The sequence below is a fragment of the Mastigoproctus giganteus genome, unplaced genomic scaffold, assembly GCF_048544385.1.
Source record: "Mastigoproctus giganteus isolate SK-2022 unplaced genomic scaffold, ASM4854438v1 scaffold_16, whole genome shotgun sequence".
Taxonomy (NCBI): domain Eukaryota; kingdom Metazoa; phylum Arthropoda; class Arachnida; order Uropygi; family Thelyphonidae; genus Mastigoproctus; species Mastigoproctus giganteus.
The window spans coordinates 2,401,381-2,425,679 of record NW_028328293.1 but is presented as its reverse complement, the minus strand read 5'-3'; the positions used below and the strand labels follow the sequence as shown (position 1 = coordinate 2,425,679).

General features: G+C 38.3%; 1 protein-coding gene across 3 annotated transcripts in view; it reads left to right on the top strand.

Annotated features, from left to right (window-relative positions):
- The window catches only part of aPKC (protein kinase C iota type), a 424,352-nt gene that overhangs the window by 249,618 nt on the left and 150,435 nt on the right, over positions 1-24,299 (top strand). The gene's annotated exons all lie outside the window — the stretch shown is intronic.

The window sequence follows — 24,299 nt, the reverse complement described above, 5'->3', positions numbered from 1 at the left end:
ACCGGGGTTTCCCCCGTAAGGCTTATGGCCAGTCCGCCTCTGTCGGTAGAGAAAAAATATGAAATGTGAAACGCTTTGAGCGAAATGAAAGCCCATGTGATATTGCACGTGCTACAGACCTAAATGAGGCAACCCCGAGAATTACAAAGAATGCAGAGAAAATAAAAACAACTTTCATAGCAGGAACAACTCAAAGTGTAATTAAAATCCATTAGACACAAAGAATTGGAAGAGATGGAACGGCTGTCATCTGTTTGGATAGAAAATCAAACAAAAAACAAGTTTCCTTTTAGGATAGAAGCAAAAGCATTAGCAACATTTTATTACGTAATAGTCGTAATAAAATACGTAAGTATTTTATTCGTAAAAAATACTTACGTATTATTTATTATATTATAATAAAATATAATATAATAATAATAAAAATATTATAAAAAATTATATTATTTTTTATTACATATTTTAATCATTATAAAATATGTAAGTATTTTATTACGATTATTTATTGTGTTTGGTAATGTTTTGGTTACCAATATGTGTTCAATCTTGGGTGGTCGGCACCTAACCCTATTTTTCCCATAGGGCCTGTTGTTTATATTGCACGATTTTGCATTGCACGAGGGTTTCTAGGAACACAACTATCATGCTATACGAGGACTGACTGTGTATATATATATATATATATATATATATATATATATATATATATATATATATATATATATATTCATTTTTAAATTATTTTGTTTTTAAATGCGATGGATGTGCTTGATTATTAGCACAAAGTTTATTGAATCTAGGTCATGAGGAGAGTGCTACTCGTAGCTCTTTTTCTACTATTAAACAGGCTCGATGTTTGGATTTCATTACAGCGAATGCAGAAAATCCCGTTTTGCATAAATATGATGTTACGAATGGCAGCGATACTTGCATTGCTTTGCTTGGCAAAGTATTATATTCTTCACTTCGATTCAACCAAAATTGAACTAGGGTTTCGCTTTGAAATTTTTGTTTCAATGAAGTATCGCATGATAATTCTATCAATTTTTCCTTTTCAATAGTTGTCAATCCAAATTCATCATATTGTTCATCGACAAATGGATTCTGTATCCATGTGAACTTTATAAAATCAAAATCTTCGAAATAATGTGAAAAGTGCATTAGCAAACCATCCAAGTGTTCAGTAAATAGATTTTTGTTTGCTTCAATATTAACTCTGGCGCAGAAATCATTTAAAAGTGGAAACATGTCGAACTTATTTTTTTGTAAATTTGATTTCCACAGCTCCAATTTTTTTAATGAATGCTTTCACTTTGTCTTTTTGAATCAGTGAATGCATTTGTGGTCCTTGCATTGATTTATTCAAAACACTAAATTTTCCAAAAATTTCAACCAAATAGGCAAGTTTAACAATCAAGTTATCATTCCTAAATAAATTTGCCCCTTCATTATGATTTTCATCAAGAAAAATTGCAATCTCTTCTTTGAGTTCAAACGCCCTTTGAATCACTTTTGCACGAGATAGCCAGCGCACTTCACAATAGTATAGAAGTGAGGTATAATTAGCTTCCATATCTTCACACAGCTTTACAAACAACCTAACTTTTAAAGGACTGTTTTTTATGTAGTTTATAACTTTCATAACTTTTGTAAAAATGTTGTTAAGTTCCTCACTTATATTTTTTGACACAAGAGCTGTGAAGCATGCAATGCATCCAGATAACTTCGGGTGCTTTCTTTTTAACTAATGCTTGAAGACCTGCCTTGTGTCCTGTATTGACTGTGTTCTGTCAGTACAGAGTCCAATGCAGTTATTCCACTTTATGTCGTTCTCATCAAAAAAAGTGTCAATTATATTAAAAATTTCATTGGATGTGGCCTTTCCAGGAATGGGGTTCCAAAATAATATATCCTCCATTATATTAGTTTCTGCAACATATCGAACATATGCAATTAAATGAGCATCTTTAGCTACATCAGTTGCCTCATCTACTTGTATGGCGAAGTATGCAGTTGAGAAACTAACTGATCGCAAAGATCTTCAGATATATCATCGATTCTTCTGCCAACTGAAAACTGATTCTTCTGCCATAGACTGGAAATGTGCAAATGTGACCCCAATTCACAAAGGAGGATCAAAGGCTGACACAAGTAATTATAGACCTGTGAGCTTAACTTCTGTTCCAGGAAAATTAATGGAGGCACTGGTTAAAGAAGCACTGCAGGATCATTTAGACAAGACTTCAGTTATAGCTCGGACACAGCATGGTTTTGTCAAGGGGAAGTCTTGCCTGACCAATTTGATTGGATACTATGATGCAGTCACAAAAGAACTGGATGCAGGGAACAGCTTTGATATTATATACTTGGATCTTAGAAAGGCTTTTGATACTGTTGCACATGGAAGACTGCTACACAAATTGGAGCAGTGTGACATTGGAGGCAAATTGCTGCTATGGATAAAGGGGTGGTTGAGGGGGAGAAGACAGAGAGTGGTAATCAATGGACACTGCTCATCGTGGACTAATGTTATTAGTGGAGTCCCTCAGGGCTCAGTGTTGGGTCCATTATTGTTTTCTGTATTTATAAATGATATGGATGATGGTATATCAAGCTTAATGTCCAAGTTTGCAGACGATACAAAGGTTGGCAGGGTTGTCAAGGACACTACTGACACTATGCTGCTGCAACAGGATCTGGAAAGGTTGAGCAGATGGGCTGAGAGGTGGCAAATGAAGTTTAACATTGACAAATGTAAAGTACTACACATGAGAAACAGCAACCCAGAGCAACGTATCAACTCTGTGGTACTACACTGACAGTGGTAGAGAATGAAAGGGACTTGGGGGTGGTTGTGCAGGCAGATATGAAGTTCTCTGAGCACTGCAGACGGGCTGCAAGAGTAGCTCATGGAGTATTGTCAATGATATACAGGAATTTTTCCAGCAGGGATAAGGAGGTGATTATTCCCTTGTATAAGGCAATGGTCAGGCCACACCTTGAGTACTGTATACAGGTCTGGAGGCCTCATTTCAAGAAGGATGTAGAGCTGCTGGAACGAGTACAGAGAAGGACAACAAGATTAGTGAATGGAACGAAGGGGTGCTCTTACGAAGAAAGGCTTAAGTTTTGCAAATTACAGTGTCTGGAGACTAGGCACCAGCGAGGTGATCTGATAGAGGTGTATAAAGCCTTGAATGGTTTGAGCATGCTCAATGCTGATGGGATTCTTCCTCTAGCTCAGAATAATCACCTGAGAGGGCATAAATTCAAATTGAGGAAAGACAGATGTAGGATAGACGTGCGGAAATTTGCCTTTAGCCAGCGGGTGGTTGGTTGGTGGAACAGACTTCCATCCCTTGTAGTGGAGGTTGATAGCCTAAATAAGTTTAAGGCTCAGCTGGACAGGTATTTTGAACGAACAGAGGGGTGAAGTGGAAGTGGGTTTTTTTTTTTTTTTTTTTTGGCTGATGCTGCATAAGCTTGCTTTCTTGCATCAAATGCCTCTACTAATGCTAATGCTAAAACTGTATTATCAGCAAGCAGTATTTTTGTCGCAACTGTTTCGCATATGATTCGCCGAACATTATTTTAACCATATCAATAGCTGCTGGCAAAACTAGAGTTTCTCCTATTGTGTGTGGTTTTTTTACATTTCGCGATTCTGTAAGAAACTTGGTACGACGCTAGAATTTCATTTGATGGAACAGAAACTATTTTTTTGAACGTTTGCTTTTGTTCATTAAACTCATCTACTTTTCTTTGAAAAAATTCTGTGGGCTTACCACCGTATTCAGAATGCATAGTTTTAAGGTGCCGTTTTAATTTGCCTGGTCTCATACTATCTGCAGCCAAAACTTTCGTACAAAACAAACACATTGGTTTTTCCAAGCCATCTATAATAACACTTCTGAATCCTAATGATAAATAGGATGAATCGTATTTTCTTGTCTTGGGAGTTCTACCTCCTTGTTCCCTGTTGCTTGTATTCCCACTACCTTTACTTGTATCAGCATCAGTATCTTCATTATTAGTGGATTTTCTCTTGTAACCAGTCAAAAATTTATCCATTCGTCTAAAAATATTAGAATTAACTTTATATTCTTAAAAAATACAACTTCTAAATTACTAACGATTATTATCAGTAAGTAATCACGCCAAAAACAATAAAAAACACAATTGCACACCGCTGAAACCGTATTTTCAACCATGCAACTAATGCTATACTCTGCAATCTACCTATATATGTCATACATAGTATGCACTAAATTAGTTAGAGTGAGATAGGTGGCGTTAAATGCTTTAAAAAATAGGTTATAAAATTTAATGTTATGTTATGAAAATTACATTTCTGTTAAACTTTTCGCGCCTCCTTTTGCACTAGTCCACGTCTCCCCAAGGAGGCGGGCTCCCAGTTTGGAAATCGCTGCCTTACACTGTTGTTACACTATCAAGATCGAGATATATGCTATCAAGTTACACTATACCATAATGATCACAGTGTTAAATTAGTTATAACTAATTTATTAATTAGTTATAGCTAAACACAAAAAGATATATGCCCAACAAGCTACACCGATATAATAGCAGTACAAGTATTGAGTTGTAACTTAACTAAACTTGCCCTACCAACTGTGTGGTACTATACTTAGGGTGGTAGAAAATGAAAAAGATTGGGAGTATTTTGCAGTCAGATATAAAGTTTTCTGAGCAATGCAGACAGGCTGCCAGAAAGTTCTGCAAATTGCAGCAGCTGGAGACTAGGCACCTGTGAGGTGATCTGATTGAAGTGTATTAGGCTTTAATGGGTTGAGCACGCTGAATTCTGATGAGATTCTTCCGCTTTGTCAGATTACAAACTTGGGGGGGGGGGCATAAATTCAAATTGAGGAAAGATAGTTGTAGAATAGATATGCAGAAATTTGCTTTTAGCCAGCAGGCGGTTAATTGCTGGAACAAACTTCCATCTGTTACATTGGAAGTTTATAGCTTAAATAAATTCAAGGAGGAACTGGACAAACTTTTAGAGGGAATGGTTGTGTGAAATTTTTTTTTTTGCTGATGCTACAAAAGCTCATATGCTTGCTTTCTTGCATCACATGTCTCTATTGCTGTTACCTACATCTCACTCTAACAATGACAGAAAGATTCAATCTATACAAAGGTTTGATGTGTATAAGATACAAAAGATAAGTTACAGATAAGGTACAAAATCTCTACAAAATTAAGAATAAAATAATGAGAGTTACTAGGACTGTAAAGCTACTTATAAAGTGCAATTATTATGACAATAATGTCAATAAAATGGCAAAATTTAAAATTTTTGAAAAACTTATTGGTTCCTGGAGCTGAAAATTCTCTGTCTTGTCACTGACTCTAGTTTTCTGCTTAAAGGGAGAAGTTCTACTCAAAGAAGCCAAAAAACTTATTCACAAATGGGGAAACCCATCTGTGGTTAAGCCTCATTCAGGCTTATCCACAGTACCTCTGGAAAGAGGAAATTGACAGCTAAGTTTCAAATCCCTAACTCAAATGTTTCTAGGTGGAGGTAAATACATGTTGACTGCCCATCATATTTCTGTAGTGCCACCCTCAGATAAGGTATGAAGAATTTCATTACATTGAATACAAAGTATCTGAAGAAATGTGGAGGGGGAGAAATACTGTTTCTTATAAAAGTTGATTGAAAGTGACCAGATCGTTTCCAGAATCTAATCAAATCCACGTGTATGCGTGGATTTGATTAGTCATGTATGCGTGGTGTACAATGACTAAGGAAAAATAAGGATAGTAGAGCGTGTTACGTCCCATTGTCATCTTTTTTTTTTTTTTTTTTTTTTGTCACACTCCTGGGAGCCAAAGGATTTCATATAGTGTGATAAAATTGTGCTAACTAATATATCTCTTATTGATTAGAAATTTTAGAGAGATATTTCACCAAGAGGGGGAATTCAGTTTCAAGAGGGAGCACTACAGCAGATTGAGGTACTTCTTTCACTTCATTAACTTGTGAGAGAACTGATTGCAGGGCCCCAGGTGCCAAGCAATTTTGTGATCAAGTGACTTTGCTCTGAATTAGCTCTTTCTTGAAGTAGAAATCGTTTCCTTATTTAAAGTATTTATTAACACACAATTACATAATCTATAGTAAAGAAAGAAACTTTACTAGATTAAGAAGGAAAGCAACTTTCTCTATTCCTTTTCTTTCTTGTATATATCTTAATTACTAACCTCCTAGTGCTTGGTTATAGGGTGGCGGGGCCGGTAACCTGGAGAGGAAAAGCTCTCCCTTCCAGGGCGAAATGGAGCAAACTGACTCCAATACTCAGAAACCGACTGGGTTGATGGATCCAAATGTAACCGATACAAGACATGAAGAATCTATTTCTCTTGGAGATACACTTCTAAAATTACTAGGAAAGGTGACAGAAATGACTGTCTCCACAAAGAGAATGAAAACTGACATAAACACCTTAAATGCCCCAGCATATCTAATAATACATTCAAATAATGAGAAATCGGTAGGCCAATTGTCACCCTTTCTCATACAAAAGAACCTTGAGAGTTATGCCGGTTCACCAAAAAATGTTAAGAGATTAAAATCAGGTGATATTTTAGTAGAAACAGCCCACTCTAAACGTTCCGAAAGACTGTTGCAAATGACAACATTCACAGGAATACCAGTAACAGTCCTCACAGTACCTTAAATACGTCAAAAGGTGTAATAACGGAATGGGACCTCCTGAACATACCTGAAGATGAAATTCAAAGTGAACTCCAAGAACAAGGAGTAATAAATGTCAAAAGAATTTCAATTAAAAAAGAAGGGATCATCACCCCCACCAGAAACCTGATGCTCACTTTCAACACACCAAAGCCACCCAGATCAGTAAAAGCAGGATATCTACATTGCAATATTAGACCTTACATCCCGAATCCTCTCCTCTGTTTCAATTGCTAGAAGGTTGGACACTCACAGACTGTAAGCAGAGGAAAAACAACGCATGCAAACTGTGGATCCCAAGAACATCTCACCTCTACTTGCACAGCTGGAAAGCATAAATGTACAAACTGTAAAGGGGAACATACGGCATACTCAAGAGAGTGTGAAATCTGGAAGAAAGAAAAAAGAATACAAAAGTACAAAGCAGAAAACGGAGTTACATATCAGGAAGTGAAAAAAGCAATTACAATAAATCTAGAAAATAAATCTTCTTATGCTCAAGTCACTACAACCAAAAAGAGCCCAGAAATAAGACTTCCAAATTCAAAATGCTGTGGAACACAAACAGATGTCTCAATTCCACCAAGAGAATCAATTTCAGAATGGGCACGCGAATTTTACAAATCTTCTCCACCACAAAAACAACAAGAAAAAATGGTTAATACACCTCTATCTTTTCCCCCCGGATAATGCAGAAAATGTAAGAAGAAAAGTAAATAAAGAAAAGAAAAGTAATACAGAAACGGCACCTCCATAGCCAGGTGGGCAGGAGCAGCAGTACGTAGCACACGCTTCTTGATTAGAGCGGCATTCGAGCCCGTGACCACCAAATACGGAGGATGCGGAAAGGTCAGGGAATGACCACCGCATATCCCTGGAGCAATATGGCCTTAGTTGATAATGCTCCTAAAAACCAAACAACAACAGAAACAAAGATTACAGAACAAATGGATATTGAGGCAGGAAATACCAGAGAGGACCCTGTCCTTGAAATTTTTGCAGAAGAAGAAATGGATACAGGAAGACCATATTTTCCAAAGAAAGACAAACCCAAGGCAGAAAAAGTGAGAACAGTCCCAAGGAACCAATCCGAGGGACCATCTGAACCGAAATGACAGATACAATTATCCGGTGGAACTGTTGAGGTTTCCGCACAAACATTAATGATATTATAGACCTCATTACCCAGTATCATCCTTTCAGCATCTGCCTACAAGAAACCTATTTGAAATTACAGGACAACTTTACCATTAAAAACTATACCATATTCAGAAAGGACTGCTTATCGGATGGACCAAAGTGAGGAGAAGTTGCAGTATTAATCAATAGACATGTGCCATCTCAAGCAATACCATTGAACACCCCCTTAGAAGCAGTTGCATTCCATCTAGCAATAGACTTCGATATTACCGTAACTTCAATATATCTACCTCCTAGTCAACAACTCTACTTAAAAGATTTTGAAGCACTGATTGCCCAACTACCCTATCCTTTCTTCATTTTAGGTGACCTAAATGGGCATATGGGGAAATCCCAAAATAGACCAGAAGGGTAAACAAATCGAGAAAATAATAGTTGAGAACGACCTCATGATTCTGAATGATGGTATACATACATATTTCCACCTGCCATCAAAAGCAGCTCTGCAATAGACTTATCAATCTGTTCCCCCACACTGCATTCGATGATTCAATGGACAGTGTATGAGAATGTGCTTGGTGAAAATTTTGCCAATACATCTGCTAATTTTGCATACTCGACTACTTTCAAAACTCACAAGAATGAGGCCGAAAAAACAAATCTAAACTTTTCCACCAAAAATAGTGAACAATACAACTTGCTGCTCACAGTAGCAGAACTAAAACAAACTCTGCTACAGATGAAAACAGTGCAGTTGTCCCCGATGAAATACATTATGCAATGATACAACAATTAGATGAACAATCTCAATTAGTCCTGTTAGATTTATTCAACAAGATATATCTTCAAAATACTTTTCCAGACAAACGGCATCATGCAATAATACTAGCTTTCCCAAAACAGGGAAAAGACCTACCAGATCCACAGAATTATTGCCCTATAGCTTTGACTAGCTGCTTAGGCAAGATCCTTGAGAAAATGGTCAATAATACACTAACTTGGTACCTAGAAAATAATAATCTTCTCAATACAGCACAATATAGTTTTCGAAAAAATCGCTCTACATTAGATGTACTTGTACAATTGGAAAACCAGGTGAGAAATGCTTTTCTCAGAAAACAACATCAAGTCATGGTTATTTTTATATCGAGAAAGCATACGACACCACATGGCACTATGGAATTCTTAGAAGGTATCATCAACTAGGCCTTAGAGGGCACTTACCCCTATACATATGCAATTTTCTTAAGAATAGAACTTTCCAAGTGTGAATTAACAATACCCTTTCCAAAACATTTGTCCAGAAAGAAGGAATCCCTCAGGGATCCGTACTAAGTGCCACACTTTTTTCAGTCCACTTCAGCACAATAATAAAACAAATACCAAACAACATCTTCACAACTGTTTATGCTGATGATTTCAGCATTTCTTATCAAGCTCAACATATGAGGACAATAGAATGGCAATTACAAATAGCCATAAACAAAGTTATAAAATGGACAGAAACAAATGGATATAGAATTTCTGTGCAAAAGACTATATGTATTCACTTTTGCAGGAAAAGGAATATCCATCCTGATCCAGAAGTCAGGTTGAAAGGACAGGTCATTCCAGTTGAAAATAGTGTCCATTTCTTGGGATTTGTCTTTGACAAGAAATTAACATTATTGGAGCATATTAGACATAAGATTTCAATGTCTGAAGAAAATGAATATCTTAAAGGTGCTATCCGCTATATCGTGGGGAGCAGATAGAACAGTTCTACTACGATTATATTGATTACTCATCCGGTCTAAGTTAGACTATGGTGCCCCAGTCTATGACTCAGCAAGACCTAGTGCCCTGAGATGGCTCGATCCAGTACATCACTGTGCACTCCGGATAGCCCTTGGGGCTTTCCTAACTTCACCTCTGCAGAGCCTCTATGCTGAGGCCCAAGAACCTCTTTTACAAATCAGAAGACATAATCAATTACTTTTTTATGCAGCTAAAATAAAATCCCTACCAGGACACCCCCTACAGAAAATTCTTTTTACATCAGAATGGGAGCAACAGTATCAACAACAAAGAATCAATAAATCTGCGAACATGAGATTAAAAATCCTTCTCCTCAGCAACCTGGATAATATCACTCCGCTGAAGAAGCAGTCTGCACCACCACCATGGATAATCAAACTACTTACATGTGACTTTTCGTTCCACTTTTGGAGCAAGCAAACCCTTCCTCATAAAAACTATCAATAGCTGCACGCTGCTTACAAGTCACAATTTTCAGCTCACTGCTTTTTATATACAGATGTCTCAAAAATTGAATCCCATGTGAGCAGCAGTCAACTTTTCAGACACCACATTGGCCCAAAAATTCCCAAAAGACTGCAGAATTTATACTGCAGAACTGCAAGCCATTATGTTAGCGCTAAACCAAATCAAACATACAATTCCAGAGATAGCATTATTTTCACTGATTCCCTTAGCTCCATGATGGCAATACAAAATATCAATTGCAAAAGACATCCATTACAACAACAAGTTCAATACCAAGTATCAAAACTCCTAGAACAAGGTCATAATATTAGATTTTGCTGGATTCCAAATCATGTCAGAATATATGGTAACGAACAAGCAGACAGAGCTGCTAAAGAAGCAAACAGCACCATTTCTGTATCAGAATATATCCCTTTCTCCGACTGCAAACAAGTTATACATCATCACAGTGGGATACACCAATGGCAAGTCTTAACCAATAACAAACTGCATCAAATTAAAAAACTGCTCCAACCATGGAAATCCAGCATACAACAAAACAGACATGACAAAGTGATACTCGCAAGGTTAAGAATAGGACACACTCATTTCAGCCACTGTTATCTCTTCCGAAGAGAGGATCCCCCTCTATGTCCTACCTGCCATACACAACAAACAGTGAAACATGTACTAATTACTTTTCCGATATTTGTAGCAAAGTGCCGAAACTACTCTAAAGATCTAATAGTCAAGCATCACTCCCTCACTCTCAAAACTATATTGGAAGACGGGAAAAATATAACAGATGTTTTTCAGTTCCTCAAGGAAATAAATTTCTATAACCAAATATGAAATCAAATGTTATCCCTGTATTAAGCTATACACACTTCTTGATCCTTCGAAAGTATTTCCAGCAAAACACAAGCACGAAGAGAACTGCCATATAAAACCTTCAAGGCACATTTTAGCCACAGTAGCTCTTGCACCAAGAACTAATAAATCAATTAATCAACTGATTGCAGGATATCAGTTGGGGATATCCTGCAGTTGCAGGATATCAGTATTATGGGAAGTGCTTATTGAATTTCTCCTGGAAGCCACTAGCCCATTCATTCTAATGAGAAGTCCACAAAAGAAAGCTCCCAAAATGGATGACAAGAGAATCAAAATATTTAATTGAGGAAAAGGAAATATCATGGGACAGTTATAAGCATATTTGTAACAAAATCACTGTTGGGATAAGACAGGAAAAAGCTGAGTGTGAGAAATCCCTTGCAGAGAGGGCTAAGAATACAAGACAGATGAGAGTTCGTGGTGGTGAAACTATGGACAGTCCAGAGAATGAGGCAGTTGAGTTGAGCAGTTACTTTGCAATTATTACTACAATTTAAAGTGCTTTTAATCAAGAGGAAACAGTGAGGAGCTAGTTTACTGTAGAATTATTGATATGACTGCCTATGAGGAAAACATCTGTCAAAAATGTTACTGAAGCTGAGGAGGAAAGTAAGGCCGTGGGATGATGTTAGCATGGCATAAAACCAGTATACTAAAAACGATGGCATATAAGTGTAAAAAACTTTAAAAATGATAATGAAATTATCTGAAACTACAGTATATAAGGGAGAAATATGTGATGGAAAGACTATAGCTCAGTGAGTTTGGTTTTTGTGGTGGACAAGATCATAAGTCAGTGGTTAAGAACGGCCTAGTTCGTTAAGAATGAAATCCTAAATGGATTGCAGCATGAGTTTGTGAAAGATAGGTCTTGCCTGATCAGTCTGGTTAAATACTGGTGTCAGGTTATAAACAATTTGAATTACAAAATACATGTACATTATATACCTAGACTTTAGTACAACTTTTGATATGGAACCCTCCCTCCAATTATAAATACGCATCGTTCAGATTCTTCAGAGTGGGCCATCTTAAAAAGTGGATTCCCTCAGTGATCGACATGGAGGAACTCTTCTCATTTCTAATCTTCCTTAGAAACTGAGAATATGGATTTTGAAATATTAGCTTAGTAGTGGCAAATGATGAAAGAAAGCAAGTTTATGCAGCATCAGCCAATAAACAAACAAAAAAAATCCCATTTCACCTGTCCATCACCTTCAACAGTTTGTCTGGTTCTTGACCTTATTCAACCTATCTGTTTCCTCAACAGCAGATGGAAGTTTGTCCTAGCAGTCAACCTACTGGCTAAAGGCAAACTTCTGCACATTTATTCTATAACCATCCTTCCTCAATTTAAATTTATGCCCCCCTCGTGTGTAGTCTCAGCAAGAGGAAGAATCCAATTAGCATTACCATTAGCAAAGGCACATGATGCAAGAAAGCAAGCTTATATAGCATCAGCAAAAAAAAAACAAAAAAAACCCTTATTTCACCCATCCACTCACTCCAAATAATTGTCAAGTTCTGCCTTGAATCTATTTAAGCTATCAATTTCTACAACGACGGATGGAAGTTTGTTCCAGCAATCAACCACCCGCTGGCTAAAGGCAAACTTCCGCACATCTATATTTCCTCAATTTGAATTTATGCCCTCTCAGACAATTATTCTGAGCAAGAGGAAGAATCCCATCAGCATTGAGCATGCTCAAACCATTCAAGGCTTTATACACCTCAATCAGATCACCTCGCAGGTGCCTAGTCTCCAGACGCTGTAATTTACAAAACTTAACCCTTTCTTCATAAGAGCAACCCTTTGTTCCATTCACTAATCTTGTTGCCCTTCTCTGTACTCGTTCCAACAGCTCTACATCCTTCTTAAAATGAAGCCTCCAAACCTGTATACAGTACTCAAGGTGTGGCCTGACCATTGCCTTATACAATGGGATAATCATCTCCTTATCCCTGCTAGAAAAATTCTATATATATCATTGATAAGACACCATGAGCTACTCTTGCAGACGGTCTGCACTGCTCAGAAAACTTCATATCTGCCTGCATAATTACCCCGAGGTCCTTTTCATTCTCTACCACTGTCAGTGTAGTACCACAGAGTTGACACGTTACTCTGCGGTTACTGCTTCCCATATGTAGTACTTTACATTTGTTAATGTTAAACGTCATTTGCCACCTGTCAGCCTATCTGCTCAACTTTTCTAGATCCTGCTGCAGCAGCAGCATACTGCCATTAGTGTCATTAACAATCCTGCCAACCTTCGTATCGTCTGCAAACTTGGACATTAAGCCTGATATACCGTCATCAATATCATTTATAAATACAGAAAACAACAAGGGACCCAACACTGAACGACTCCACTAATAGCGTCAGTCCACAAAGAGCAGTGTCCATTGATTACCACCTCTGTCTTCTCCCACTCAACCATCCCTTTATCCATAGCAGCAATTTGTCTCCACTGCCACAGTGCTCCAATTTGTGCAGCAGTCTTCCATGTGCAACAGTATCAAAGGCCTTTCTAATATCCTAATATATGATATCAAAATTATTCTTTGCATCCAGTTACTTTGTGACTACATCATAGTATCCAATCAAATTAGTCAGACAAGGCTTCCCCTTGCCAAACCCATGCTATGTCTCAGCTATAACTGAAGTCTTGTCTAGATGATCCTGCAATGCTTCTTTAACCAGTGCCTCCATTAATTTCCCTGGAACAGAAGTTAAACTAATAGTAATTATCTGTAATTATCTGTCTCCCCCTTTGATCCTCCTTTGTGGATTGGGGTCACATTTGCACATCTCCAGTCCATGGGTATTTCCCATGAGTCCAAGGAAGCTCTCATAATTATGGCTAAGGGTTTGATTACTTCCTTTGCCGACTCCTTTAATATAACTGGATAGATTCCAACCACCCCAAGTGCCTTTCTTATGTTTATCTTTAACAATTTCTCCTCCACTTTACCCTCAGTTATTACAAAATTGTCTACCTTACTGTCAGAGTTTACTACACCTCTGGCATTCCCCTCCCTGAATAAATCCTCATGTGTGAATGTCGATGCAAAATATTCATTTAGTTAGTTAGCTACCTGAGCAGGATCATCAACAGTTGAACCATCAATATCAAGTGGACCAATCTGATTCATCCCCTTCCTTCTAGAGTTTACATAAGTAAAGAACTCTTTGCATCCTTTGCCAAAGATTTCTTGTAATCTACCTTCACCTGCCTAATGTCCTTTGTAACTTGGTTACAGACCAGCTTATATCTATTCTAGGCTTCTGTGTCACCTGTTATTTTATATGTATTCCATGCATTTTTCTTCTCTGTCACATGTCTAATTAGTTCATCTGACATCCATTTAGGCCTAAATCTTGAACAATATTTCTTAGTTGGTATGAAAAGCCTAGTAGCTTCCAAGATTAATTCTTTGAATGCTTCCCTTTTTTTTTTTTTTTTTTTTTTCTTGGCGCTTCCTTAGCCAGGTAGGCAGGAGCAGCAGTGCATAGCACACGCTTCTTGATTAGACCTTGGTTCGAGCCTGTGACCACTAAATACGGAGGATGCAGAAAGGTCAGGGAATGACCACCGCATATCCCCGGAGCAATATGGCCTTAGTTGCTAATGCTCCTAAAAACCAAATAACAAACAACAGCTTCCCATTTTGAATTTGCTGTTGGTAACATCATCAGTTGGTCCCACCGTATAGAATTTAAATACTGTCTCAGACCACCGTAGTCACCTGTACGAAAGCAAAAACCCTTCCCTTTACCCTTGATGGTAGTTACCTCTTTGAGTAAATCCCACTTCAGCACACTGTGATCACTGCCACCTAGTGGTTCCTTTTTCTGCAGTTTCTTAATGCATGAAGAATCACTGCTGATAATCATTTGAACAGTATTACTCCCTCCAGTTGCCTCCCGACCATGCTGCTGTAGAAAACAATCATCCAATAAATCCACAAAAGCCTTGCTAGTGTTTGAGCGACCAACCCACAAATTTCAGTCAATATCTGGGAAATTAAAATCCCCCATTATAAGACACTCTGATTTACTGGCCACTCTATTTCGCTGCACAATTGCTCATTATACTCATCAGATTCATTAGGCCTATAACACACAAGTACTCTCATTTTTCCTTTCCCAGTGCTTATGTCACACTGAACAGACTCAATGTTGCATTGTCCACCAACATCAATTTGATGCACTTCCTTAGATCTTATGTGTTTCTTAACTAACAGCATAACCCTTCCTCCCTTCCTGTCCTGTCTATCCTTTCTGTACCCATTGTACTCTCCAAATTCCAATTCTGCACTGCTTATGTCTGTGTGACACCACCAACAATATCTGCCTTTGATGTCTTGACTAGCACTTCAAGCTCATCAAATTTATTAACTATACTCCTAGCATTGGTGTACATGCACCTGTTTCTACTCTTAGTTACCCTGACACAGCCCATGTATTTACTTGTTCCACTATGACTCCCAGCAGTCATGGAAATCCCCATTGTCTGGCTTTCCAGGCTGCCGCTCAATTGCATTTCAATAGAAGCAATGCAAGAATCCCTTTCACCTCTGCCAGCGGCTTCTGTTAATCTATTAGCATTAGCATATGATTCAAGAAAGCAAGCTTATGCAGCATCAGCCAAAAAAAAAAAAAAACCCCATTCCACTTCAACCCTCCATTCATTCGAAATACCTGTCCAGCTGAGTCTTAAATTTACATCTCTTTCCTCAATTTGAATTTATGCCCTCTCAGGTGATTATTCTGAGCTAGAGGCAGTATCCCATCAGCATTGAGCATGCTCAAACCATGTTCGTTACGTTCACTAACCTTGTTGCCCTTCTCTGTACTCGTTCCAGCAGCCCTACATCCTTCTTGAAATGAGGCCTCAAGACCTGTATACAGTACTCAAGGTGCGGCCAGACCATTGCTTTATACAAAAGAATCACCTCCCTATCCCTGCTAGAAAAATTCCTGTATATCATTGATAAGACACCAGGAGCTACTCTTGCAGCCCATCTGCACTGCTCAGAGAACTTCATATCTGCCTGCACAATTACCCCCAGGTCCTTTCATTCTCTACCACTGTCAGTGTAGTACCACAGAGTTGATACGTTGCTCTGGGGTTGCTGTTTCTCATACGTAGTACTTTACATTTGTCAATGTTATACTTCATTTGCCACCTCTCAGCCCATCTGCTCAACCTTTCCAGATCCTGTTGCAGCAGCATAGCTTCAGTAGTGTCCTTAACAACCCTGCCAACCTTTGTATCGTCTGCAAACTTAGACATTAAGCTTGATATACCATCATCAATATTATTTATAAATACAGAAAACAACAATGGACCCAACACTGAACCCTGAGGGACTCCACTAATAACATTAGTCCACGATGAGCAGTGTCCATTAATTACCACTCTCTGTCTTCTGCCACTCAACAATCCCTTTATCCAAAGCAACAGTTTGCCACCAATGCCACACTGCTCCAATTTGTGCAGCAGTCTTCCATGTGCAACAGTATCAAAAGCCTTTCTAAGATCCAAATATATAATATCAAAGTTATTCCCTGCATCCAATTCTTTTGTGACTACATCATAGTATCCAATCAAATTGGTCAGCAAGATCTTCCCCTAACAAAATCATGCTGTGTCTGAGCTGCAACTGAATTCTTGTCAAGATGATCCTGCAGTTCGAGCCCGTCACCACCAAATACGGAGGATGCAGAAAGGTCAGGGAATGACCACCGCATATCCCGGAGCAATATGGCCTTTGTTGCTAATGCTCCTGAAAAAAAAAAGAAAGGAAAAAAATCCTGCAGTGCTTCTTTAACCAGTGCTTCCATTAATTTTCCTGGAACAGAAGTTAAACTCACAGGTCCATAATTACTTGTGTCAGCCTTTGATCCTCCTTTGTGAATTGGGGTTACATTTGCACATCTCCATTCGGTGGGTACCCCCCCCCCTGAGTCCAAGGAAGCTCTGATAATTATGGCTAACGGTTTGCTTACTTACTTTGCTGCCTCCTTTAATATAACTGGATAGATCCCATCCACCCCAGGTGCCTTTCTTGTATTTATCTTCAATTTCTCCTCCACTTTGCTCTCAATTATTACAAGATCATCTAGCTTGCTGCCAGTGTTTACGTCATCTATGGCATTCCCCTTCCTGAATAACTCCTCATGTGTGAATGTAGATGCAAAATATTGATTTAGTTTGTTAGCTACCTGAGCAGGATCATGAACAGTTGAACCATCGATATCAAGTGGACCAATCTGATTCATCCCCGTCCTTCTAGAGTTTACATGAGTAAAGAACTCCTTGCTGTTTTTCTTTGCATCCCTTGCCAAAGATTTCTCGTAATCTGCCTTCGCCTGCCTAACCTCCTTTGTAATTTGGTTACAGATCAACTTATATCTATCATAGGCTTCTGTGTCACATGTTAATTTATATGTATCCCATGCATTTAGTTTCTCTGCCATATGTCTCATTAGTTCATCTGACATCCATTTAGGCCTGAACCTTGAACAATATTTCTTACTTGGTATGTAAAGTCTAGTAGCTTTCAAGATAAGTTCTTTGAATGCTTCCCATTTTGAGTTTGCTCTTGGTAACATCATCAGTTGGTCCCACTGTATAGAATTTAAATACTGTCTCAGACCATCGTAGTCGCCTTTACGAAAGCAATAACCCCTCCAACTTTACCCCTGATGGTAGTTACCTCCTTGGGTAAATCCCACTTCAGCACACTGTGATCACTGCCACCTAGTGGTTCCTGTATCTGCAGATTCTTAATGCATGAAGAATCACTACTGATAATCAAATCAAGAGTATTGCTCCCTCTAGTTGCCTCCCGAATATGCTGATTTAGAAAACAATCATCCAATAAATCCACAAAAGCCTTGCTAGTGTGTGAGTGACCAACCCACAAATTCCAGTCAATATCTGGGAAATTAAAATCCCCCATTTTAAGACTCTCTGATTTACTGGCCCACTCTATTTACCTGTACGGTTTCTTATTATACTCATCAGAGTCATTAGGCCTATAGCACACTCCTACTCAATTTTGATCTCCCAATGCTTATGTCACACCAAACTGACTCGATGCTGCACTGTCCAACGATGTCGACTGGCTTCACTTCCTTGGATTTTATGTGTTTCTTAACTAATAGCATAACCCCTCCTCCCTTCCTACCCTGTCTATCCTTTCTGCAAAATTTGGGGATGTTGTACTCCCCAAATTCCAGTTCTGCATTACTTATATCTCTATGACACCACGTCTCTGATATCCCAACAATATCCGCCTTTGATGCTTTGAGCCATACCTCAAATTCATCAAATTTATTTACAACTCCTAGCATTGGTGTACACGCAAGTATACATGCACCTGTTCTTTTTCTTAGCTACCCTAACACAACCCATGTGTTTATTTGTACCCCAATGACTCCCAGCAGTCTCTGAAATATCCTGCATCTTATTTTCCAAGCTGCTGCTCATTCCAATAGAAGCAGTGCAAGAATCACTTTCACCTCTGCCAGTGGCTACTGTTAATCTATTAGTCCTTGTATCCCCCCCAATCTAGCAGTTTTCCGACCCACCTAACACTGCCTCGATAGCATCAGCAAACATTCTTGCGCCCTTTTTATTTAAGTGTATCCCAACCCTGTAGAAGCAGTCTCTCCTGTTAACAAGTACAGAACAGGCTGAAAAAAATTTTACCCCTTGAGCCTTGCACAGTCTTTCCAGGGCCGAATTGATCGACAGAGCTCTCATCATATACTCCCTCCTATCGTGTCTGGGCAGAATTGCAGACACTTTCAAATTCAACCCTAATTCACAGCTTTTTTTTTTAAACAGTGACCTGTACTTGTTTAGTAATTCTGCCAGTCTCCTACTTTTAATGTCATTAGTGCCAACGTGTACAACTATATATATATCACCTTTTGTGCCCTTAAAAGATGATATCCGCTCTACAACATCATCAACCTTTGCCCCTGGCAGACATACCCTGGTCCTGTTCCACCTATCCTTTTTACAAAGCATGTTTCCCGTTTCCCTGTCAACTACTAGTTCACCAACAACTACTAGTTCGTTTGGGACCAGCACATTCTGCCTTGGGTGTTGCCGCTGTGTTGCGCGATTCCCAAGTGCAAGCTCTGGCGTTGATGTGGGCAGCTGAGAGCTTGATGGGCCCTCACTTTTAATCCTTCGAGGGCATCCACCCTGTCCTTCAAGCTCTCATATAGGCCCATAACAACGCTGAGTTGTCGCCTGATTTCCTTACACTCCTTGCATCGTGCACATACAAGGACATCCCCCCCATGGCAGTATCATGTCCCGTACCTGAGTGCTCCACAAACATCAAGCAAATAGTGCATTTTAAAAGGCTGTGATTCAGAGGGCAACTGCCCCCCCCTCAGTTCTCACCTGAGCCACAGTACTCCCATTAACTTGAGCCTTTTGCTTTGCTGCTCTGGTCTGAGTCATGATTTTGATTTAATTTCAAAAAAATTTCAATTTCAGTAAAAAATTAAAACCCTAAACTTGTATCCCAACACAGTTATAACGCTATATTTATGTTTCAGTATCGAGTGTTATCTATGAAATCCCTTCCGTATCAAGTTAAGTATTAATTATTTATTTTTGCTAATTATTTATGTTACGTAATCTAAGTCATTATATGTATATAGTTAAAAGTACAATTTAATTGACAATGAAGTTCAACAAGATTAATAGATTTACCGATTAATTGACAATATTATATTATGTACTATACTATGCTAAGCTTATGCTATCTAGTTCGAGATATTTTGTATCACGTAACAATGGTGGCAATTTACGAACGGTAAATCTATGGACACTTAAGTATCGATTAACTTCCAAATCTCGCTGTCTCAATTCAGAATAAACTAAGGATCCTGACTAGCTACTTACAGAAATAATTTGATATAACAATTGGTTAATAAATCGGCTAAATATGGTTAAAAAAAAAACCTCTCTTAGTCCGTGTATCCTCCCATGCTAGCAGTTTTCCGACCCACCTAACTCTACCTCGATAGCATCATCAAATATTCTTGCACCCTTTCTATTTAAGTGTATCCCATCCCTGTAGATGCAGTCTCTCCTGTTAACAAGCACAGACCAGGCTGAGAAAAATTCTACTCTTGAGCCTTCCACAATCTCTCCAGGGCCGAATTGATTGACCAAGCTCTTATCATATACTCCCTTGTATCGTGTCTGGGCAGAATTGCAGACACTTTTAAATTCAACCCTAACTCATGGCTTTTTTTCAACATCGACTTGTACTTAAGTAATTCTGCCAGTCTCCTAATCTTAATATCATTAGTGCCAAAGTCAACAACAATATCACCCTTTGTGCCCTTAAACAATGACATCTGCTCTACAACTAAGCATATCGCTTATTTGTAGCTCAGACTATGCATATCGCTTAGTCTGAGTAATAAGTACATTGAAAATAGTATTAACTGCAGAACAATGAAAACAATAAATAAAATAAAAGGGAGATAGTTATTTTTTCCAAATTTAAAATTTTATCTTCCATATAGAATTATTTATCTAATTCTTCCTTAAATCTGCATTAGCTCTCTGCTTCTGCAAGATCAGGTAGTAATTTGCTCCAATTGTTGATTACTCTCTGACCAAAGATAAATTTTGTTATATTTAATATAAAATTATCTTTATTTAGTTTTAATCTGTGTCCCATTGTTTTTGTCTTTCTACAAAAAAGAACATATGCCTACTTAAAATTTGCTCAAAGCTTTTATAAACAATTCAATGAGCTTGAAGTGCTAGTCAAGACATTAAAGGCAGATATTGTTGGGATATCAGAGACCTGGTGTCACACAGACATAAGCAGTGCAGAACTGGAATTTGGGGTATACAATGTGTACAGAAAGGATAGACAGGACAGGAAGGGAGTAGGGGTTATGCTGTTTGTTAAGAAACACACAAAATCTAAGAAAGTGCATCCAATTTGATGTTGGTGGACAATGCAATGTTGAGTCTGTTTGGTGTGACATAAGCACTGGGAAAGTAAAAATGAGAGTAGGTGTGTGTGTTATAGGCCTAATGAATCTGATGAGTATAATGAGCAATTGTGCAGAGAAATAGAGTGGGCCAGTAAATTAGAGTGTGTCTTATAATGGGGGATTTTAATTTCCTGGATATTGACTGGAATTTGTGGGTTGGTCACTCACACACTAGAAAGGCTTTTGTGGATTTATTGGATGATTGTTTTCTAAAGCAGCATGTTCGGGTGGCAACTAGAGGGAGTAATATTCTTGATCTGATTATCAGTAGTGATTCTTTATGCATCAAGAATCTTCAGTTAAAGTAACCACTAGGTGGCAGTGATCACAGTGTGCTGAAGTTGGATTTACTTAAAGAGGTAACAACCATCAAGGGTAAAGGGAAGGGTTTTTGCTTTCGTAAAAGTGACTTTTGTGGTCTGAGACAGTATTTAAATTCTATACGGTGGAAACAACTGATGATGTTACCAACAGCAAATTCAAAATGGGAAGCATTCAAAGAACTTATCTTGGAAGCTACTAGACTTTACATACCAAGTAAGAAATATTGTTCGAAATTTAGGTCTAAATGGGTGTCACATGAACTAATTAGACATGTGAGAGAGAAGAAAAATGCATGGGGTACTTATAAATTAACATGTGACACAGTAGCCTATGATAGATATAAGCTGGTCTGCAACCAAGTTACAAAGGAGGTTAGGCAAGCGAAGGCAGATTATGAGAAATCTTTGGCAAAGGATGCAAAGAAAAACAGCAAAGAGTTCTTTACTTATGTAAACTCTAGAAGGAAGGGGATGAATCAGATTGGTCCACTTGATATCAATGGTTCAACTGTTGATGATCCTGCTCAGGTAGCTAACACACTAAATGAATATTTTGCATCGACATTCACACATGACGAGTTATTCAGGGAGGGGAATGCCAGTGGTGTATTCAACTCTGGCTGTAAGCTAGATAATCTTGTAATAACTGAGAGTAAAGTGGAGGAGAAATTGTTGAAGATAAACACAAGAAGGGCACCTGAGGTGGATGGAATTTATCCAGTTATATTAAAAGGAGGCGGCAAAAGAAGTAAGCAAACCCTTAGCCATAATTATGAGAGCTTCCCTTGACTCAGGGGAGATACCCATGGACGGGAGATGTGCAAATGTGACCCCAATCCACAAAGGAGGATCAAAGGGAGACACAGGTAATTACAGACCTATTAGTTTAACTTCTGTTCCAGGGAAATTAATGGAGGCACTGGTTAAAGAAGCATAGCAGGATCATCTAGACAAGACTTCAGTTATAGCTCGGACACAGCATGTGTTTGTTAAGGGGAAGTCTTGTCTGACTAATTTGATTGGATACTATGATGTAGTCACAAAAGAACTGGATGCAAAGAATAACTTTGATATCATATATTTGGATCTTAGAAAAGCCTTTGATACTGTTGCACATGGAAAACTGCTGCACAAATTCGAACAGTGTGGCAGTGAAGGCAAATTGCTGCTATGGATAAAGGGATGGTTGAGTGTGAGAAGATGGAGAGTGGTAATCAATGGACCCTGCTCTTCGTGGACTGACATTATTAGTGGAGTTCCTCAGGGTTCAGTGTTGAGTCCTTTGTTGTTTACTGTATTTATAAATGATATTGATGATGGTATATCAGGCTTAATGTCCAAGTTTGCAGATGATACAAAGGTTGGCAGGGTTGTGAATGACACTAATAGCAGTATGTTGCTGCAACAGGATCTAGAAAAGTTGAGCAGATGGGCTGAGAGGTGGCAAATGAAGTTTAACATTGACAAATGTAAAGTACTACATATGGGAAGCAGTAATATCAGAGTAACGTATAAACTCTGTGGTACCGCACTGACAGTGGTAGAAAATGAAAAGTACCTGGGGGGTAATTATGCAGGCAGATATGAAGCTTTCTGACCAGTGCAGGTGGTCTGCAAGAGTAGCTCATGGTGTCTTGTCAGTGTTATACAGGAATTTTTCTAGCAGGGATAAGGAGGTGATTATCCCCTTGTATAAAGCAGTGGTCAGGCCACACCTTGAGTACTGTATATAGGTCTGGAGGCCTCATTTTAAGAAGGATGTAGAGCTGTTGGAACGAGTACAGAGAAGGGCAACAAGATTAGTGAATGGAATAAACAGTTGCTCTTACGAAGAAAGGCTTAAGTTTTGTAAATTAGACTAGGCACCTGCATAGTGATCTGATTGAGGTGTGCAAAGCCTTGAATGGTTTGAGCATGCTCAATGCAGATGGGATTCTTCCTCTTGCTCAGAATAATCGCCGGAGAGGGCATAAATTCAAATTGAGGAAAATGGTTGTAGGATAGATGTGCGGAAGTTTGCCTTTAGCCAGCGGGGTGGTTGATTGGTGGAACAATCTTCCATCTGTCATTGTAGAAGTTGATAGCTTATATAGATTCAAGGTATAACTTGACAAACATTTGGAGCGAGTGGATGGGTGAACTATGGTTTTGTTTTTTGGCTAATGCTGTATAAGCTTGCTTTCTTGCATCATGTGTCTTTGCTAATGCTAATTCAATTACATACCTACACAGTGTTTTGTTTTTTTAACTTTGCAGCTTATAGAACTGAGTGTCTTTCTATATGAGTATCTCTTTTCATCCATAACTAGTCTTTTTGCCCTCCTTTATACCCTCTTAATATCTTTCCTTAATTGAGACCTCCCCAATTGTATACAATATTCAGGATATGATCTGACCATTAGGATAATTGGCTGGTGGCCCCAGTCAAATCTAAATGAGCAGCCAAGCAATATGTGAAAAAAAAATTTCTGATTGAAAACATAAAAGCTACATGATTATCCAATCCCTACTACTACTGAGCTGCATTGTCCCATTTCAGCAGTTAAGTAAAGAAATAGTCTATATTGATAAATTTAGTGCACATATTGAAATAAATATAATGCAGAGACATGTTTATTATCAAAGTGTTTCAATACTTACGTTGAAATATAACCCCATTCCTTTACTTACTGCTGCAATGGGTCAGTGGATCCCACTAGTATTCATATAACTTGTTATATTTCAATCCAAAGGTTCTCTTCCACACACTGCTTTAAACTCAATACATTATTCATTGTTTGACACAAAATTTCTAAATGAGGTAATTTGCTATCTGATGAGGAGCCAATTTCAGAGGAAATTGGCTCCTCATCTGTTGAATTCAATAGAAACATTGAATAATGTTTCTATTGAATACTGGTTTGCCTCTCTTTGTGATGTT